Source organism: Poecilia latipinna, unplaced genomic scaffold, assembly GCF_001443285.1.
Source record: "Poecilia latipinna isolate Pla-1442-1.1 unplaced genomic scaffold, P_latipinna-1.0 Scaffold324, whole genome shotgun sequence".
Classification (NCBI taxonomy): Eukaryota; Metazoa; Chordata; class Actinopteri; order Cyprinodontiformes; family Poeciliidae; genus Poecilia; species Poecilia latipinna.
The window spans coordinates 407802-427009 of NW_015112940.1; the positions used below are offsets into that span (position 1 = coordinate 407802).

Genomic DNA, 19208 nt, shown 5'->3' on the forward strand with positions numbered 1-19208 from the left:
ACTGAAGCCAACTTCATTGTGGTACTTGGACAAAGCTTTAGGACGAGTTAACTTAATCAACGTGCTGCATCCAGCCAAATGCTGAAACTTCAGATGTCCAATAAAATGGTGGTATTGAATGGAGGAGAACTACTGCTGCACAAATATGGCATAACTGTTTTCAGCTTAACATGATCCAACAGGGAGACTTTAAAGCCATCTCCTCCCTCAAGTCTTTAGGCTTGGTTTTAGATCTTCACAGTGGGACAACATTAGAAAAAATAAACCTAGCTTTTATTGGTACGTTTTCCTAGTATTTTTTTACTTGTTTTTATTTGAAATTTCAAGTGCAAATCAAATCATATAAAATAATATTATAATGCATAATAAAAACAGTATTTATACGCAGCCACTTGAACTATGCTCCATATTTGTTTTTGCTTTGCTAAGAAGAGAAAGAAATTGTCTATATCAGAAGGTGGCTCTTGTAAAGTGTTTCAGTCATGTAAATATTGTTTCAGCTGTAGTATTTGTATAAGTCATGGGTTTGGGGATTATATGTATTTTTTGGAGTTCTTTAAAGGAGATTAACCCTAATTCAGTCCAGTTGTGTAACCTCAAGAAGAAAATCTGAGTTATGGTTAATTTGTGTAGCTCTACATAAACAGTTGGGTAGATTCAGTGTCTTTTTGATCTTCAAAATTAGAAGAGATTTAACCAGTTCATTGTTGTTTTGGTTTGCAAAAAGAATAGCACCAAGGAATATGTTTTGAATATGTTGTTCCATTTTATATCCCAAATCTTCATCTTGGCATATCCATGCGACCACTGACCTGAGTAGAGCGGTACTTTTTTAAGATGTGCTATGTTTAATCCCACAAGCTCTTTAGAACACGCAAGTCTTGAACAATTGCTTTGCGGATGCTGAAAACAGGTCATGGTATAACAACTTTCTTTCAGCCAGCTGACAGGCAGTGCTTGGAACCAGATGGGAAGGTGACACTGCATTTCCCCAAGCATCATACAGCCTCTCTATGACATCTCATAGAAAGCTGAAAGATGTTAGTGTGTGTTTTTAAAACAACGCATATCCAGCCTCTGTACTTACAGACACCCATCCACCATCACTCTACACATACCAGGTCTAGCACAGTTGAAAGGAACATGATATAGAATGGATGAACATGGGTGGTAAGGGCACCAAGAGATGGTGTTAAGTGTGTTAAGTATGATGAGTTTAGTGACAGATGATTTGACCTCATGTGCATCAGTCGTTGGATCTCAGTGCGGAAGACGCTGAAGGCCCGTCGCCTCGCTGCTCCCTGGAAGACGGATGCCTGCAGTGCTTTAGTTTCTCCAATAACCATATGAGCTGAAATGGAAGACTGTTGCCCTCCCACCTTTACCAGAGGATAACCTTCTGAGTAATCCCTGGAGGGTTCATACTAATAATAGGATCCTATTGAAATGATAGTGCAGCACAGAATTAAATGACAGTCAAATATATGTTAAACAATAAACGCTTCGGTGCAGTGCGACTTGTATGGACGTGACATATTTAGGCCTTGCAGCATTGTTTTAGCTAGAACGCACCTGAACGCACGGGAACGGAGTCGAAAACAACATACAAGGGTTGCGTGGTCACACACGCACAAATTAAGTATGGTTACAGAAGAGGGTTCTGTAATTCAAGTGTGTGCTAATGACTCTCTCTGGCGCACCGGTGAAGACGGTGAAAAGTCCGACTGTGATTTACTGTGGAGCAATGCAAGCCGGGACACGACCCAGAGATTCACACTGCAGCACACCGATGCTCTGCACGCAGAAGCTCAGACATGGCAAGGTAGTATTTAGAACCGAAAGTGCACAAATAAGGAGCTCAAATGCGGTAAATAAAAAGTTTCCACAAGAAACAGATTTTTATAAAGACTAATTAAAGCAACAAACTCTTTCATCATCTTTTCTTTTTAAAGTACTTTCATTTTTGGTTTGTTTTTATGACCAACTATATACTGTAATGAACACTGTGAAATATATTCTTCCCTTTATATGGCCTGTTGAGTGGTATAAAAGCCAGCCATCAATCATGACAGTCACTTAGCAGCCATTAAACTGTAACTATGTTTGTATATACAGTCCGACCAAAAACAAAAACATATGTGCTCATTTACAGGCCGCAATCTTATTACAGTCATGCAAACAACTTGTTTTTTTTTTTTTTTCTTTACACCAAATGTAGATGGGGGAGAAAAAGGAGGAAGGTATTACTGATCACAAGTCTGTGGGCAGTGATTGCTGGTAAGAACTCTGCCGCACCGTCGCATGTCGGCGACTTGCAGTTTTCTGACTGAACTGAAAGTAAAACAGAGGGGATAAGCGCTGATTAGCTTTTCCACAAAAACAGAACAAAAGAATACAGTAAATTTTCTTTTACAGAGAGATGTGTACTAGAAGCTTTCCTGAGTTTTGGAACCACTCCGAATGGATGAACAGGGAGCATGCCTCTGCTGACGGTACCATGAACAACTTTTTATACCTCTTGAACTTTTCACATTTTGTCAAGTTACAACTGCAAACTTGAAGGTGCTTTATTAGCATTTCAAATGATAGACCAACAGCAGATGCTTTGTTTTCACACAAAAAAATCTAAAAACTAATGTCCACATGGTCTCTGCTGCTTAAGAATAGTTCAGTGCATCCAATTACCTTCAGAAATCACTAATTAGCTAACAGACTCCACCTGTGTGTAATTTAATGACAGTACAATAAAACAGCTGCTCTATGAAGGCCTCAGAGGTTTGTATAAGAACATTAAAGAACAAATTGCATCACAAAGCCAGCAGAAAGTTCAGGGATGCCGCTGTAAAGAGGTTTCAAAGTTAAGCTACAAAGAAATATGCCAAACTTTGATCGTCTCGTGGAGCACTCAACCAGTCATCTGGAAACAGAGTACCGTACAACACAACCACCTAAACTCACAGGATGCTCAAAGAGAGCATTAATTAGTGCATCAGCCATGGTAACTCTGGGGGAGCTGTAGAGATACACAGCTAAGGTGGACAAAAAAAAATGTGTTGACAAGACAGCGATCAGTACTGAATTGTGCAAACCTTGCCTTTGTGAAAGAAAAGCAAGCAAACACAAACCCTTGTTGAATTAAAACTAGAAAATGAGATAAATCAGATGAGAGTAAACCAAAACCTTTTGGTCTCAAAACATGATATGTGGAGGGAACCTGCAACTCACCTTAAACATGCCCTTCCCATGGTGGCACATGAGAGCGGCGGCATTGTGCTGTGGGGAGGGGGTTTTCCTTCAGAGTTGATGGGAAGGTCAGATGGAGGTAAATTATTGGGAGGAAAAGACTTGCAGAGATGGTTGCGGCAAAACGTCCACTTTCCATTTCTGTTATGCAGCATTTCATGCTAATCTATAACAATACATTTTCATAAAATGTAATTCTTTTGTGGCAAAATGTGAACACATTTCAAAGGGGTTTATGTACTTTTTCAAGGCGTTGCAATTCCCCCATATGTTTTCTTTGGATAATCTGAACTTCTGCACCTTAGTACTGTGATCTTTAAGATACAATGGTGACATGAGTTGGATAATATCACCTCTGCCTGGGTTAAGAAAAGACTGATGGGGTTTGCTTTAGAGAAATATACTCCCCACCAGAGAGAAGTCCGTTAAGTCCTGTTCACACAGAGCGCAGCTCTGTGCCCTACTTCTGTCCTCTACCAAGAATAACACGTACCTGGACAACACTGACCATTTAGACAGCTGCAGGCAGAGTACAGTGAGAGAGGCCAGGAGTGAGGGCTGAGGGCCAAGAAGGAGGAAAAAGAGCAGAGAAGGTAATAATGTGGAGCACAATGAGTGAACTAAAGAGAGAGAAAGAAAGAAGAAAAAAAAGGACATAAAGTTGCAGCAAATGAAAGCGACAGGGAGATATGCCCCGATCCTTTTAAAAGTTAGTTGAATCTCTGGAGATTTAATTGAATTTGAAATGAGTTGGGAGCCACAAAGTTAGCAGAAGCTCTGGAAGGCTTAGCAACAAAGATGAAGAGCTGGTGAGTGACAGAAGAAAAGAAAGACGGAGGAGGAGAGAACTCGGTAAGAGTTGCATACATCTCCAGCCTGTGGAGGGGGGAGGGAGGGGGGGAAATAAAAAATAAAAAGGTTCGGCCACGCACAGGTAAATTGATCTCACGGGAGGGTGAGTAATGGTGGAGTAAAAAGCACCAAAGGAAGGCAAGGATTTGAAACACAGAAATACTCTACAAAGTGCGGAAATATGGAGTCGTGCTGGCAGATAAAAGAGACGAGCAGCAAAGTTGCAGAGGAGCGGACAGAGCTCGTGAGGAAATACGGAAAGAGATTTAGGGAGGGCCAGCACTCCAGAGGGCTCTTTCCAGAGCAAACAGAGCCTAACAGAGGGTCTGTTGTCCGGTTCAGGGTGGGCCAGAGGAGGGACAGAAACACTGGGATGTGAAATGTGACAAATCTATTTAAGGGCCTCAGCTCAGGAGGCCTTCTCTGCTCTAAAGCCGGTTGGAGGGGCAACAGGTCACGGTCAGGACAGTAGAATTTAAAGCACTATTTCAAGTGGATTAGCTTAACTGGAAGAGGTCTTGTAATTAAATTTTTATGACCCATTGTATATGTGATCCATACCTAAACTCCACCAGATGATCCAAGTGAGAAGAAAACGGTTTGTGATTTCTGGCAAAACTGTTACGTACACCCTGAATGACAAATCTGATTATCTAGATTTAAAAAAAACAAGTGTCAGTCAAAACATACAACTCCAATTTGCAATGCACAAGTAATGATTTCCAAAGCATTCATATCGGTGAATCTTTATTTTGCATTTTGTCATGAAGTAACTATAAACTTCCTTGTATGTTATTAGGATGTGGTAGACCAAAGCAAACTAAAACATAACAGAAAATGAAACAAACATCTCAGCAAATAAAGATGTGAGAATGTTGCGTGCAACACTTTAATGCTGTATATCCCTCCATCCATCTCCCTCCTACCTGCTGAATCCCCACCCACAGCATGATGGTACGACCATCTAGTTTTTTTTTTTGTTTGTTTTAAGACACTTGTGCAAAGTTAGTTTTTCATCACACAAAATTTGGCACAAATGGGGGAAAAGACTCAATTTGATCTCATCAAAATGTTCAACTTTTCTTTAAGTCTGCTGTCGTGGAAACCTTTCATCTTTTGTCGCTCCCCGTGTGTCGAGTTCATTACACGCTGCCGTGAATAATCCTCTGGAGGAGAAAGACTTTTAGATCAAAACCAGTAGCTGAGTTAATCTGCATTAAGTAATATTAACACATTAAAATGTTTCAGATTCACTGCGTGTGTTAACACTGACAGCACTAATAAAAATGTGTAGAATTTCACTTCGCATTTTGTGTTGGATTATCAGATCAGAATCTCTTAAGATATTGGCAAATGTGGTTGTAAAATTACAGTTCAAAATATTTTTACGAGCCTCTGTACCCAACTACAGTTAGTCTATATCTTTTGGCCTTGAATTGCTTTTTTGCACGATCTAAAAGTACTACTGCATTTTCTTTTTTTTTTTTTCACTATTGCCATGTCTCTGTGTTTAATTTTCAATGAAATCTTATTAACTCAAATCTATTGATTGACTTCTAAATTACTTCCTACTTCTATATGTGGCCAGATTTTTTTCTTTTCCTAACGTCGCAAACGTCACACCTTGCTACTAATTGCCCTTGATTCCCACATGCCCCTCTTCACATTCCATTTTCCTCTGCACTTTGATTTCATATGTGCATCACCAAGCCTATATTCTTCCATAGCGAAGCCACCCACCGCCTTCCTCCACCCGCTGCTCTGCCTGGATCATGATAGGCCCAGCTATAGCAGCCGATTATGCAGGCAGCTGTCAGCCCTTTCAGGTGAGGCCCCCCAGGCGACAGTTCAACTGCTTCAGTCTGAGGTTGTGCCACCGAGCCTGACAGTAGCACGAACAGCACAGAGAAAAGAATGTTAATGGATCAAATGAGATGAGCACCGAGATGAGAGGAGGGAGCGCGGAGCGGAGAGGAGGGCGCTGGCAGCCGCTCCTGATCAGCTGTCATTCACACAAGTCCTCGTGTGTGCGGCAGTCTGTGTTTATTGTGCGTGTTTGAGTGGAGAGCTCTGGCCGCCCAGGATTACGCCCCGAGTCACTGACATGTTTTACCTCCACGCCCGCCTTGAAGTTTAAGACATAAAGGAAGAGTGCGAACAGAAGGAAGGAGAGATGGATAGATGTGGGAGGCTAAATACAGAACCCGGCTCTGTTCCTTTATTCTTGCATCTAACATGCCTTTCCTATCTTCCCTTCACTGGGGTAACTCCACCCTCTCTTTGGATGCCTGACTGCCTGGGAGCAATACCTTACTGCGGAAAAGGCAACATATCAAAACTTAACGGCATTTCCTTTTCTGAATAATGCTGAGTTCAAGATTATTCTGTTTTGAACTTCACTCGTGCGGTTGCTTCTTCCTCCTTCAGGGCCAGCCTTCATGAGTGATGATGAGATGCTTTCGCACTATCACTTACGGGCAGTCAAACAGCCTCCTGTGTGGTTCATGTTACCGATTGAAACACTGCCTGACAAATTCTTCCATTTCCCCTTTTTTTTTTCCCTCTCTCCATTTCTAGAAGCCCGATTTCTCTGCAGGACTCAACAGACGGAAAGTTAAAGCCTACACGTGTATGTTTTCATGCCATGAATAAAGCGCTCCGACAGCACAGGCAAATGGATATTTGATCACCAGCTAAAGAGGATTGGAGTGACACCGAACCAGGAAAAGCCTGTCAAGTCACGTTATGACGCCCAGCAAGAAGCTCACTCTGGATCTCTCTTGGTGTCGCCTAGATTGTCACCCATAATGAGAGTGCAGGAAAGTTTAAAGTTTCAGCAAACCACAAAATTACCTAAAATAACTGAGTGTCATCTTCCCGCACATCACGCTGACTGCCTTCAAACAAAACCGGCTCGTATCAACCCCGCTGCTCTGTTTCCCTTTAACCGACACCTTCGCCAATCCCTGGCAGATGGCTTTAATTAATATAGACACGATAACAAGATTTCCTGTGATTAATACCCGCAGCAGTTATAGATTTAAGTGCGAGAGATTCCAGATAATGTGATTACCAGCACTTGGAGGGTGGGCATATGGCAAATGATATGAGGGCAAATCTGTAACGCATGTGGATGTCAGTGTATCTGTGTGTAGATTTGTGTTTGCAAAAGGGCTATCAGAAAAAAAAGCACTGCAAGAGCCCAAACAGTTTCCCTTTTCATCCTCATAGTCATATCTGTAATAATGCCTACAGACCATTCCAGAAGTTTTCACAGTCCTTGTATTTTTGTCACTTTAGAAACACAAACTTCAGTGTAATTCTTGTAAAGAGAGATTTTTCTCTGTCTTATATGCGTCTTGATTTGGCCTGCACTAAATACCACTTTGCATTAAGCTCTATCCAAAGCTGGCTTCCCAGTTCCTGTCAGAGAAAAAAAAAAAAAAAAAAGCATGATACTGCCACCAGCAGTAGAGATATTGTTTTTAAATTGATGTATAATCCAAAAAAAAAAAAAAGTCAAAGCATGCATAATTTTCCTTTTATCTTATAGTTGTCTCAAACTTTGTGTCGCTCAAAATTTTGATCAAACAGACTGCAACGTGTCTTCACTGAGGTTAATAAGAAAAGCACATAAAAAACCTATGGGGTGGGAATATTTTTTCAAACCACTGTATTTGCATTGATACACGGTAAATGGCCCTAACTTGTTATGCAGGCCAGAAATATGAAAAAAACTGTAATTGCAACAAGGAGATCTGGGCAACTCCCAGGTCCGCTTTCTAAAATAACCACTAAGTTTCTTTTAATTTGAATGTCAGATGTTGACCAGTTCCTGGACACACAACTGAAAATAAAGAGAAAAAAAAGTACAACTCAATGTGAAGGAGGGTGGAGGAGAGCAGTTTAAGGAAGTTAACAATGTGTTCTGACGGTTCCTCTTAAGAGTCTTCCTTTTTCCAAATATACAGCTAATTTTGTTTTCAATACTATTTGCAGTATAAATAATCTTTTTACCATATTCACAATCACATTTTACAACATGTTACATAATTAGTTCACTAAACTACATCAAGGTGGGAAAAAAAAAGTCCTCTTCTTCCACCTTTTGTTAACTCGTTTAGATTCATGGCTGAATGCATATCAGTGCTGGCACTCAAAAATAGATCCAACTCAAACAAAACAAAAAAACAAGCAAAGTACACAAATGCTCTGCCTTTTGGGGTTAAGGGTTAAAGGTTATCATGCCAATCTATGGCTTTTTCCAACTGTGTAGAGGACGTCTCAGCACATCAATCACACTCCGGAGGATCTGTCTAATCAAAGCATTATGCACACAAAAAGTGCATCCTCGAACTCAAGGAACGGGACTCTGAGGTTTTTAATGCAGCATTTTCTTTCTTTTTGACAACTTTATTTCAAAGTGGGCTCTTCCTTAAAGCAGAAAAGGGAAATGAAACTTAAAGGTCTCCTTCTACATGGTTTAAGACACTGGTTTAGTTTCTGCAGTTTTTTTGTGTCTATTTACTAAACATACATCCGAACGTAGCCCGAAACTGTGCATTTCATTTTACTTGAGTGAAGATTTTCTAAGTATTCTTTATCCGGCTTCAACAACCTGCAGAGTGTCTACCTGCACTTAGACGCAGTTTAACATTTACGGATAAAAGATTATGTAATTACTGAATGTGTCTGAAAAACACATTCAATAATTACAGCTGATGTTTTTAAGGTAAAGTTGTTGTATATTTTTTCTATTTGGCTCAAAAAATGAAGTTTCAGAAAAACATATTTGCATCAACATTTTATATAATGATGTTGTAAAAACAATTTACATTATTAGTGCACTTTATTCTGAGAATTGGTGGAAAAGGCAATAAGGTGTTTTCAAAAAAGCGATGATACAGATGAAAGAGAGACTGAAACATAATTGTAAATTGAGCATTTTCTTTCTTTTTGTCACACAGGCAATAAATATGTCAAGGTGATTGAATTCAGCTAGGGAAGAATTGGAAACCCCTCACATTAAACAAATAATGAATTAGATGCATTTAGCAAATTGTATGTCAAATCCAGGCACCACTGCTGTGCCTGTTTATCAGTTTATTAAACTTTTGCACTTTGTTGAAAGCGACAGTTTGCGCATTAGAACGTGGGACTTAGTTAGATTCTTTATGCAAAATGTTATACTATGGAGTTCATTTACACTCAACACCAACCCATGAAATTAGTATGCGTTTAGTTAAAATTATTGGTTGTTTAAAAGGTAAGCAAAATGTGACATAATTTTAGATTTTACAAACAGAAAACTATTAATAATGAAACTAAAATTCTCTTTGTATGAGATAAGCTATGTTAAAATGTATGTCAATTTTACATCTCAATCAGTCCCATAATTTTAAAAACAGGAAGTTGGTCCTGTATATTTTGCCAGTAACCAGCTCATGGCTACTTTTATCAAGTTACTAGTCAAAGGTAGACTGATAGTGAAAGTAATTTTCTTTAAAAATGATAATAATGAACACAGGAATAAATGCTTCAGATTCAATTAAGTCTAGTAACAGTTATAGTTCTATAAAGCAAAAGTAATGTCCTAATTGATTCTCTAGGAACACGTAGGGCCCAAACCAGAATGTCTAACTGCCTATAAAGCTAAATACTCTCTGAATCATTCTGGGCTATTTTGGTTGAAATTTTCCTTCCTCAAGAATGCTAGTTCTTCAACAGGAAGCTAAAGCAAAGTATGTTTTGTTGCTGTACTCTGCTCCAGAGAAGGACACCATTGTGGAATTTGGTTCGACTCACAGTTGCCATTAGGGCTAAAAGTTAACGTGCTTCCCTGCTCTCCTGCACCAAGACTGTTTTTTTGCAGTCAAGCAGAGACAGCAAGGAGAATGAGGCAGGGTAATATGACAAAGAAAGGGAAGAAGTTGGCACAGAAAGTGAATCTGGGGAGCAAATGCAAACAGAGGAAGGAAGGAGTGGGATGGGGAGGTGGGAGAAAAATGGAGGAGGAAACTCGGTGGGGGAGGCAAAGTGAACTGAAGAGATGATGAGGGGGGCGAAACTAAAAGCAGAGCAGGGAGAAACTCCAATAAAAACAGAGTGTCAAATGTAACCTGTTCGTGCAGCATGGGGCTAACTCTCTACAAACCCCCCACATCTTGGCCATGAGTGACAGAAGACCTTGATTCTGAACTCCAGACATAGATCTCAGAACGTTTTTTTTTTTTCCCTTTATATGTAACTTAATGTAGCATGACTAACATCTGAAGCAACATATCAGCAACCAGCTGCAGACGTTTGAAGATGTCAGTGTGACGCAACAAGAAATCTGGCCTGCTGTCATGTGATGCGATTTTTTCTGATACACAATCACGCACGCATTCAAAGTCCAAAATACGCAGCGATTATCTCGTACACTGCACACAAATACAACCATGCACATCCAGGGTCACGCTAACTGTAGCCGCTGGGATAGAAGTGCAAGACAACCGTCTCTGCTTCCTGTTTTTCTGGAAATGAAACTATGTCAAAGGCAATGACACTGGCAGCAGGAAACCCTGGCCGCTATGCTCTGATTCATGACGTTTATCCAAATCCAAATCCATGCAATCGCAAAGACGCAAAGGCAACATTACCTGATGTACAGCACCTAAAACAAGGGTGGAAAAACGATGGGGACTTTGATTAAGATATTCCGGCATCAACCAGAGATTTATAGCAATGGATCCAAGCATGACATGTAAATGGTATGCTTCAGGTTCAGACAATTCAATTTTGTGTAAGGCTCCAAGTTCCTCGAACATAATAATGTGGCTCTGGTGATAAATTCTCTGTCTTTACAGATGAAATGTAAAAACCAAAATAAGACATAAAGTGTCCTCCTTGTAAGCAAAATAGGTATGTTAGCCCTCACTTCTACTAAATGAAAATTATAAAGAGCAACAAAAATTAAACAATAATTTCGTAGGTATTTTTTATGGTTTCAAAACACAAAAACCAATCAAACATAAAAATGGACATATTGCTAATCCGCCCATCCAGTCCACTGTTATTTTCCTCTGTAGCTCATGTTGGATGGAGCACTTTGCTCCATATTTACATCACTGTTCATTTCTAAAAGGAGCTGTTGCAAGTTTTGGCTCCTCGATAGACCTTAGCTCACTGATCCCCTGAGCACGTCACTGTGGTGACGGATTGTGGGCAAGACACGGCGTGAGTGAGGACACGGAAAGAGTGGGGGGGGAGGGAGGGTCAGTAGCAATAGAGAGGAGCACTTATTCAGGAAAAGCATTAAAGAGGCAGGTATTGATTTGGGATTTTAAATGTTTTTCACTTTGATATATCCAATTAGCCTCTGAACCCTGTATGGGTGTATAGCTGGCTCCCCAGGGGCTGAAGAGAGGGCCACCATTACACTTTTCCTCAGGCTGCTTCAAATAATAAGAAATAGATAGTACCTGTTAGAGTCCTCATAATGGTAACTGCCAGAAGGCTTATTCTTGTCTATCTATTTATCTGTCTGTCTTTGTATCTCTTCTTTGACATGGTGACTTGTCCAGGCGGTGTGGACAGCACATGGATATAGCTAGGCTTTAATTCTCTCTGCACATCCATGCGTCCCTCCTCCTCCTCTAACTCCCCATTCCACCATTCAATCGATGCTAAGTTATTTAGCAGATAAAAGAGTTGGATCAATCCACCGGCACATATGAGAGTGCCAGCAACTTGTGTATTTTATCTGGTGTGTGTATGAGTATGAGAGTGAAAGACTGCGGCAGCGCATGAATGAGTCAACCTGCATGTGTGTTGTGGATTTCCAGCCTGGAAAAAAAAAAAAAAGAAAAGAAGTGCATTTATTTATGTGATCATGCATGATGCAGGTTGCAGCTGCTGCATCAAAGCAACACAGAAAGCCTGTCCTTGACAGTTGAACAACAGGGACCCCTTTTTAAGCTTGTAAAAATACTTTTTGTGACATTCTGCTAATTGTAAAGATTTTAATTAATTAATTTTTAAAAGTATGTGTATGAGAGCAATCAAATGAATCATAAGAAATGGCCCAGAACTGGACAATAAAGCTCTTGTCACTTACAGATAGATAAGGTACTGTTTGAGGGAAGAGAGGAGTTAAATGCTTGCTGCAGCCAAATAAAAAAAACTCTCCTAACATTAGAGCTGTGTTTCTTTGGATATTCTAATAATTCAAAGCAAATTAATAGAGAGCAGAACCAGAACTGAGAAAAAAACAACAAGAGTTTTGCTGGCCTCCGGAGACCATTAAAACGTTCAGAGGAGAGCAACTTTAAATCTCGAAAAGGTCAGCTCCTGACCCTAACAGCCAATCTAGGCCAGCGTAGCTTCACCACACGCATACACAGACCAAAATATTTTTGTCAGAACATTTGAACTTAGGAAACAATAAGACTTTATGCAGTGTTTTGCAAAACAATTGGTGTATGCAAAGTGAAAATAAATTGCGACTTTCAAAATAATTTATAAGTAAATCTGTGAGAGGTGTGCTGTGTATTTAGTTGTTCCGAGTCCAAAATTCATAGATCTATGGCTCATTGAAATTAAAGACCGAATGTTTGCGGCTTACCACACTAATGGCTTGCTTGACTAGTAGTCTTTGCTAAATGTGTCAAACTCAACCTAGATTGATGAAGTGCTTTGATAAACGGCAATTTTCAGGGGTTGCCTTTTATTCTCAATAGACATAATGCCAACTGGTTATCAATTCAGCAGGTTTGTCAGTAATTGACCAACTGGTGGTCAAAATTTGTTAAAAAAGTGAAGCTTTGATAATAATTGGAAAAAAATTATAAAACATGGCCAGTGTGGAAGATGCAATTACAACATGCTTTACTAAGAGCATTAACAAGGTGGATTCAATTTTATTCAATTTCCAAAACCTAAGTGGAGTCTGGGAAAATGTAAAAAATGAAGCAACTTGATGAGCAGATGAATACTGCAGTGATCTACGCCATAAACCACATGTTCATCTGCATGAAGATAACTATCTGCAAGTAAGCTCCTTCACGGGCTGGTATGAAACATCCATTGTTTGCACATGCAATTTAGTGCTGCTTGGACTTCAATATCAATGTCTCAGTGGTTTCCTGCATATAACTTCACAGACAATTTTTTTTTTTTTTTTTTTTGGATGATAAAGCAAAAATGCCTCACCAAATGCTTCAGGCTATGAGAATCACTACTTTCACCAACGTAACTGTGCTTGTCTGTGAGAGGTTCTCTCTAGCCAAGTTAAATTTCTGTGCGTGCTGAGCGATCTAGTGTTGCGTTATGTCAACTGAAGTTAATGTCCAAACTCCAATTGGGCTGTTCTAATATTGACATATTTTGCTCTAAATTATTCAGGTGTAATTATGACTGTACATTTGGTGTTGCTGTCATGTTGGAGCCTCTAACGGAGATTTTTTAGTACGGACCTGAATCTAGCTCTATCCAACTCTAGCCAGCTTCCCCGTGGACCGCAGGGCAATTGACACATCTTCAAGACTTATCAAATGTTTGCTTGTGTCCTCATTTTCTCTGAAACGCAGCATAATAAAAGAAAGAATACCCAAAGAACAACCATATTGTTTGCACAAGCACCTCAAACTTCCACAGGACATGTACATTATACCTGGACAAAGTTACTGAAGCAGTCCACACTTACAGTTGGAGAAACACACAAACCACAACCAGGCAAAGACACGCTTTGAAAAGCAGAGTGAGTCACTGAATCACACAGCAGGGCCCAGGGAGCTGGGGATTTCCACACAGAGAAAACAGGTGACCAGTTCCCATACAAATGTGTGAGCAGGGCAGCTATCTACAGCTCCTTTTCCCTCCACTAAATATAGGCCAGGGCTCCTAATACCATGCATGTGAGTAGGAAACAAGGAAAAAGAAAAGAAATTGGTGTGAGAGAAAGTTTGACCCTATTGCATGGGTCAAAGGGAACTGACTGGAATCCAAACCAACTTAACAGCTGAGACACACACCTGGTGATGCGATTGCACACACATACACACGCAGACACACACACAAGCGCACGCAGAGTATCGCCTGGGAAGAATCAGCCCTATGCTTACCCATACACATACTCGAGATGGCCATGGATGGCCTGTTTTCACCTCAAATAAAGATTGCAGAGACTGTACACAAACCCATAAACAACGCCTGAGCTTAGCACCAAACATAGCTCCACCCTCCTTCCTGTAAATCTGCTTGGGTTCTAAACACACCGCCTTTCATTCTTCATTTCAAGTGACGTGGAAAGCTTTCAGGGTGTCCTCCTCCTGTGCCTCCATCTGAGCCCGTTTTCTAGTAAATTCACTAAGATATGCTGGAGGAATGTCACCATTATTGCTTAGCTACAGTTTGCAAAAAACATTGGCCCGTTCACACATCCTTTTCTTTAAACCACAAACATTATGTAACATGTGATTTTGTAGACATGCTTGTCAAAATCACTGTTGTCCAATTTTCTAAATATTTTCACAACAATTTACCCGGTGTTGAACCTGTTCTTGCTGCCAGTTCGTTTTGTCCGTTCCTCCTGCACAGGCTTGAAACGTAAGGATCGATTGGATGTCTGTGCTGGGCAGAGAGATGTGCAGAGTTGGAATGGCTGCCAGGGAGTCGTTGACTCAGGCTGATATTATTCATCCTGAACAATATCCTAAAATGACTAATTATATGGGCCAATTAGTGGGCTAATTAGACAATTATCTAAGCAGGCAATTTATTGGCTGGGGGGAAAAAAAATCAATACAGGGAAAATATAGCTGTAGTGATTGAGATTCAGTTTCTTTTACAACGTCACCTGCTCAACCAGTCTCTTCACAAAGCTGTAAGACAATTTTGGTTACAACCTGCAGCTATCCAAGTTCACAACCCAAAATAAAAGCATATTTTGACACAAGATATTTCCAAAATGTGCTGTTTAAGGTCTTGCATTAACTGGAGAAGGCACAACTGTACAATAGGACAGAAATTAATGAAGGCGTAAACTCTTACTACTAAGCAGTTAGAGTGGACTAGTTCAGGAAAGAGAGAGCAAAGTCAATAATGTCTTGCCAAATAGTGAGCCTCATTCAACTCTCCTATGTCCCCATTCAGCTTTTCATCATTTGGAGCAAATCTCCATTCAAACGTCATTAACACATTCAAAATAGGCAGATTTATATATACATTAGCACATCATGCAAACAGAGACGATTTTTCGATGATTCTCCCTAAGTTTATTATTTTAATGCTTTTAAAAATGTTAAGTCTTTGGCAAAAGGACTGCAACAGCAAATGTCCTTAGCCAAGCAGCACTACAACTGCTTATTGATATATTATTTTTAAAGTCTTGTAGGTTCATTAATAGTTGATTTAATCAATATTCACTATCTGTTTATTAGGAGAGCCCTTCTGTGAAGTGGTCGCCTAAATTGAACTCTGAGTGTTTCCTCCGGGCATGTGAGCATTCAGCACCTTAGAGAAAGATAACGGCAAAAGTGTAGGAATAAGTCAGAGCTGCTGTTCCCACAGGACACACACATAGAGTCAGGTCCCACTGCAGATCTTATCTGATCACTGTGTCATCACTACGGACCTGTTCTCCTTCCAGTGCCCTCTTCGACTGTTTATTCTCTCTGCTGTTCTCTACAGCAGACTCACGCAGGGGGCTCATCTTTCTCCGTCAGTTTTGCCTCTCTCACAAATGCGTGGTGATGCGCACACACAAAGCTCCTCTTCCTGGTGCTCTACACTGGCAGCAAGTCAAAGTGGCGCTAAATTGTATTAAAATAGTGCAGCGCTCGTTGCAAATTTACATGGGAATTAGGGAGAGTAGAAGTAATTACTCCAGGCTAGTGCAGCTAATTGAATAAGGATGCAGCCTTTCTCTCCCTTCTCCTCCTTTTCTTCTTTCATTGTGTACACAGCAAGGCTCTGTGATTCCCTTCAATGTCAACGTGCCACTGCTTTACCCTTTCAAGGGCCCACTTCGTATATGTAGGCAAAAGATAGCAGCGGGGGGTGATTTGCATGTGTGTACATGCCACCGTCTTTTGCATGCGTTTTACGGATCCTTTTTTTTTTCTGCCCTCGTCTGTTTTAGAACTTTTTGAAGCAATGATGTGTGCATAATGGCTCTGTGTACTGTATATTGGATCACCAGGGTGTATTTGTTCTCCTGAGCCTTGTGGGAAATTATAGATGGATAAAAATCTATGCACAGTAGGATGTAGATGTGCAGTTAGGTGGGTAGAGCCTTTCCTGTGGGAGAAAAATCAGAAGCAGTGTGAGGAATATAAGAAGATAGGCAGATATGACCAGAGCACAAACAGACAGCCCGAGGCTCTGTTTGAAGTAGGCCTCCGAGAGAACACGTTGCCTTTGAGGTGTAGTGAGTATGAGCATAACTGTCACTCTGACACACACACACACACACACGAGCGCACACACACGTGCACACACACACACACGAAGAGACTTGTCCCATTGGTGCATTTGCATGGCAAAGCGCCTGCTGGCTAATTCCCAGGTCTGTTTAATTCTGTAATTACAGTGACCGTTACAGTAAAAAACAGCTAATGCATCAACGGATCCCTGACCAGCAGATTGTGAGCGGCTTTGGAAAACATACTAAAAACAATTTCACCGTTTTTTTTTTTCTTTCATTTTGTAAAAAGAGACATAAATCTTTTTGTCTTCTCTTTTTGCAGGTCTGTGTGTCAGCCATCCGGTGTGAAGCACAGAGGCTGGCTGCTCTCAGGAATATCAACCTGTGGCTGTCAGTCTTATCAGATCTAACCCGCTCAGGGAGAACTAAACACACTTTCTCTCTGAGTCGGTCTCTTTCTCACACATGCACTCAAAACAGCTTGGAAGAAAACAGAAATGCACAGACTACACATCACACAGATTTTACTACACACCTGAATACTAGGTTTGTTTTTAAATCTATTACTTTTTACTTAGAAGACTTGAATATGTCAACACGTGCATGTTTTCATCAGAGCCTGAAATAACTTTTGCTGAAGCAGCAATGGGCATAACTCAAAGTATTTCAGTTTACATGAACCTTTCTTGAATCATTGCTTTTAACATGTCCATAATGAAAGTGCAAAAATAGAAACTAATCATCACATCATTTAAATATGGAGCCCCAATTTCCTAAAAAATGACCAAAACACCCAGGTCTCAAGTGACCAAAAATTGGACTTTCTGTCCTATGTGCCAAATGTTTGTATAGCAGTACACATTACCCTAAAAATAGTGTCTGTGTAACATGGTCATGGCTGCATCCTGCTGTAGAAAGGGTTTTTTGCAACACAGGAATGTTGGTCAGAGTCTAAGGAAAGATGGAGAGAGTATAAACATGTCAGTCCTGGAAGAATACTTGTTAGTGGCTGAAAAATATTTAATACTTGGGCAAAAGTTGATCTTTTAGCAGGAATGGAAACTCTAAACACACATCTAGAGGTAGATTGAATTAGCTTAGATCAAAGCATATTAATGTGTTAAAATGGGCATCAATCAAGATTTAAGACTTACTTACTGGAAGAAAACCATCTAAAAAAAAATCCTCTATTCTCTTTCACTTCACAATGCACTACTTTGTGTTGGTCTGTCACATAATATCCTATTAAAATTGATAGTTTGTGATTGTAACATTAGAAAAAATGTGTCATGTTGTATATATTTCTATTTGGAAATTAAGGTAAGTCCTTTCATTACTGTTTGTCTTATGTTTTATGTTCATTAATGAGAGAAGGCTCATGAGTTTTATTATGTTTTATTATTAAGTTTGATTGTGGTCATTTCATAATCTCTTTTCCATTTTTTATTTTTTATTTTTGATTTTGCATTTTGGGACACCTGCTACATCACACCTCCAACAAGCACACACACACGAACACACACACACACACACATGCATACATCTCTTGGCTTGTTTACGCTATTTTGCAGAGTATTGTCATTTCTAGTCTAAAAGATTTCAAATGTGCAAGTTATGACTAAAATAACCATTTTAATCTATAAAAACTTTGCAAGAATGAAATAATAAATATATCTGATCTTGATAAATCTACTAACACATTGCATAGAAAGATAATTTTGTTTTCAGATCCTTGGTCATGATCATTTGTGTATGTTAGCATGTGGGTGTGGGTTCCCTGTGGGTGATATTATGAGTAAAAATACGTGCTGACGCAAAACAGTCAGACACGGAGGTCAAAGACTTTACAGTTTGCTTTCATTGATTCATAGCCTCAGGTGCAAAAGTTGCCTTGCAACTTTGTGCGTGTGTTTGTGTACATGTGAGACAGAGAAACAGAGATTAAGACAGAAGGTGCATGTGTCTACATCCTAGCGTTTCTATGTCTAACTGTCTGCATTTACTGCTGTTGCCCTGGACACAGCTCCAGGCCAGTCTGTGTTTCCTGGCTAGAAGCAGAGTCCTTCCAGTTAGTGGAGTAACACAATGTGATCCAGAACAGGAGATTTGGCCCTGGAGGTGATTCTGAAACATTTTTGAGAAAGAGGAGAAAATCTCTCAAGGATTAAGGAGGGCTGAGGTAGAGTGAGACATGAGAAGAAGGAGTCAGAGAGGCAGTTTAACAAGCAGCAGGCAGCTTTGGGAGACTTCTCTTGAACCATGATGAGTTTTTCCCCTGATTTCTTCCTTCACAAACACACACGAGAAAAGGAAAGATGTGGCCCAAATGTGTTTTAGGGTAAATAGAGACCTCTCAGCTCCCCTATCTGACTAATCCTCTTCAACCAACAAATGAGGGGGAGAAAGATAAAGGGATGAAAGGAGGAAAAACTACAAAGATGAACGAAGAGGGGGGCATGTTTAAAGATACAAGTGTGATTCATTCTCAGTGTTACGGTTACTGAGACTCTGAGGGATTTGCTGAATACAAGCGAGATTGTTTGTGGTTTAAACCTCTTTGTTTGACATGGGTTGTTCAAGATCATGAAAGATCCAGTAAAAGCTTCTTATGTTGACTCTTCTGCCTGCTTAAGATATGCAATGATATAACATATGTTCTGTCTCTTGGAGGACATCTAAGCCCCTTCTCTACAGGAGTGGCTTTAAC

At 40.1% G+C, this 19208-nt stretch overlaps 1 long non-coding RNA gene across 5 annotated transcripts in view; it reads right to left on the bottom strand.

The window, feature by feature from the left end:
- Positions 1-19208, bottom strand: part of LOC106949091 (uncharacterized) — a 252975-nt gene that overhangs the window by 68656 nt on the left and 165111 nt on the right. The window lies entirely within an intron of this gene.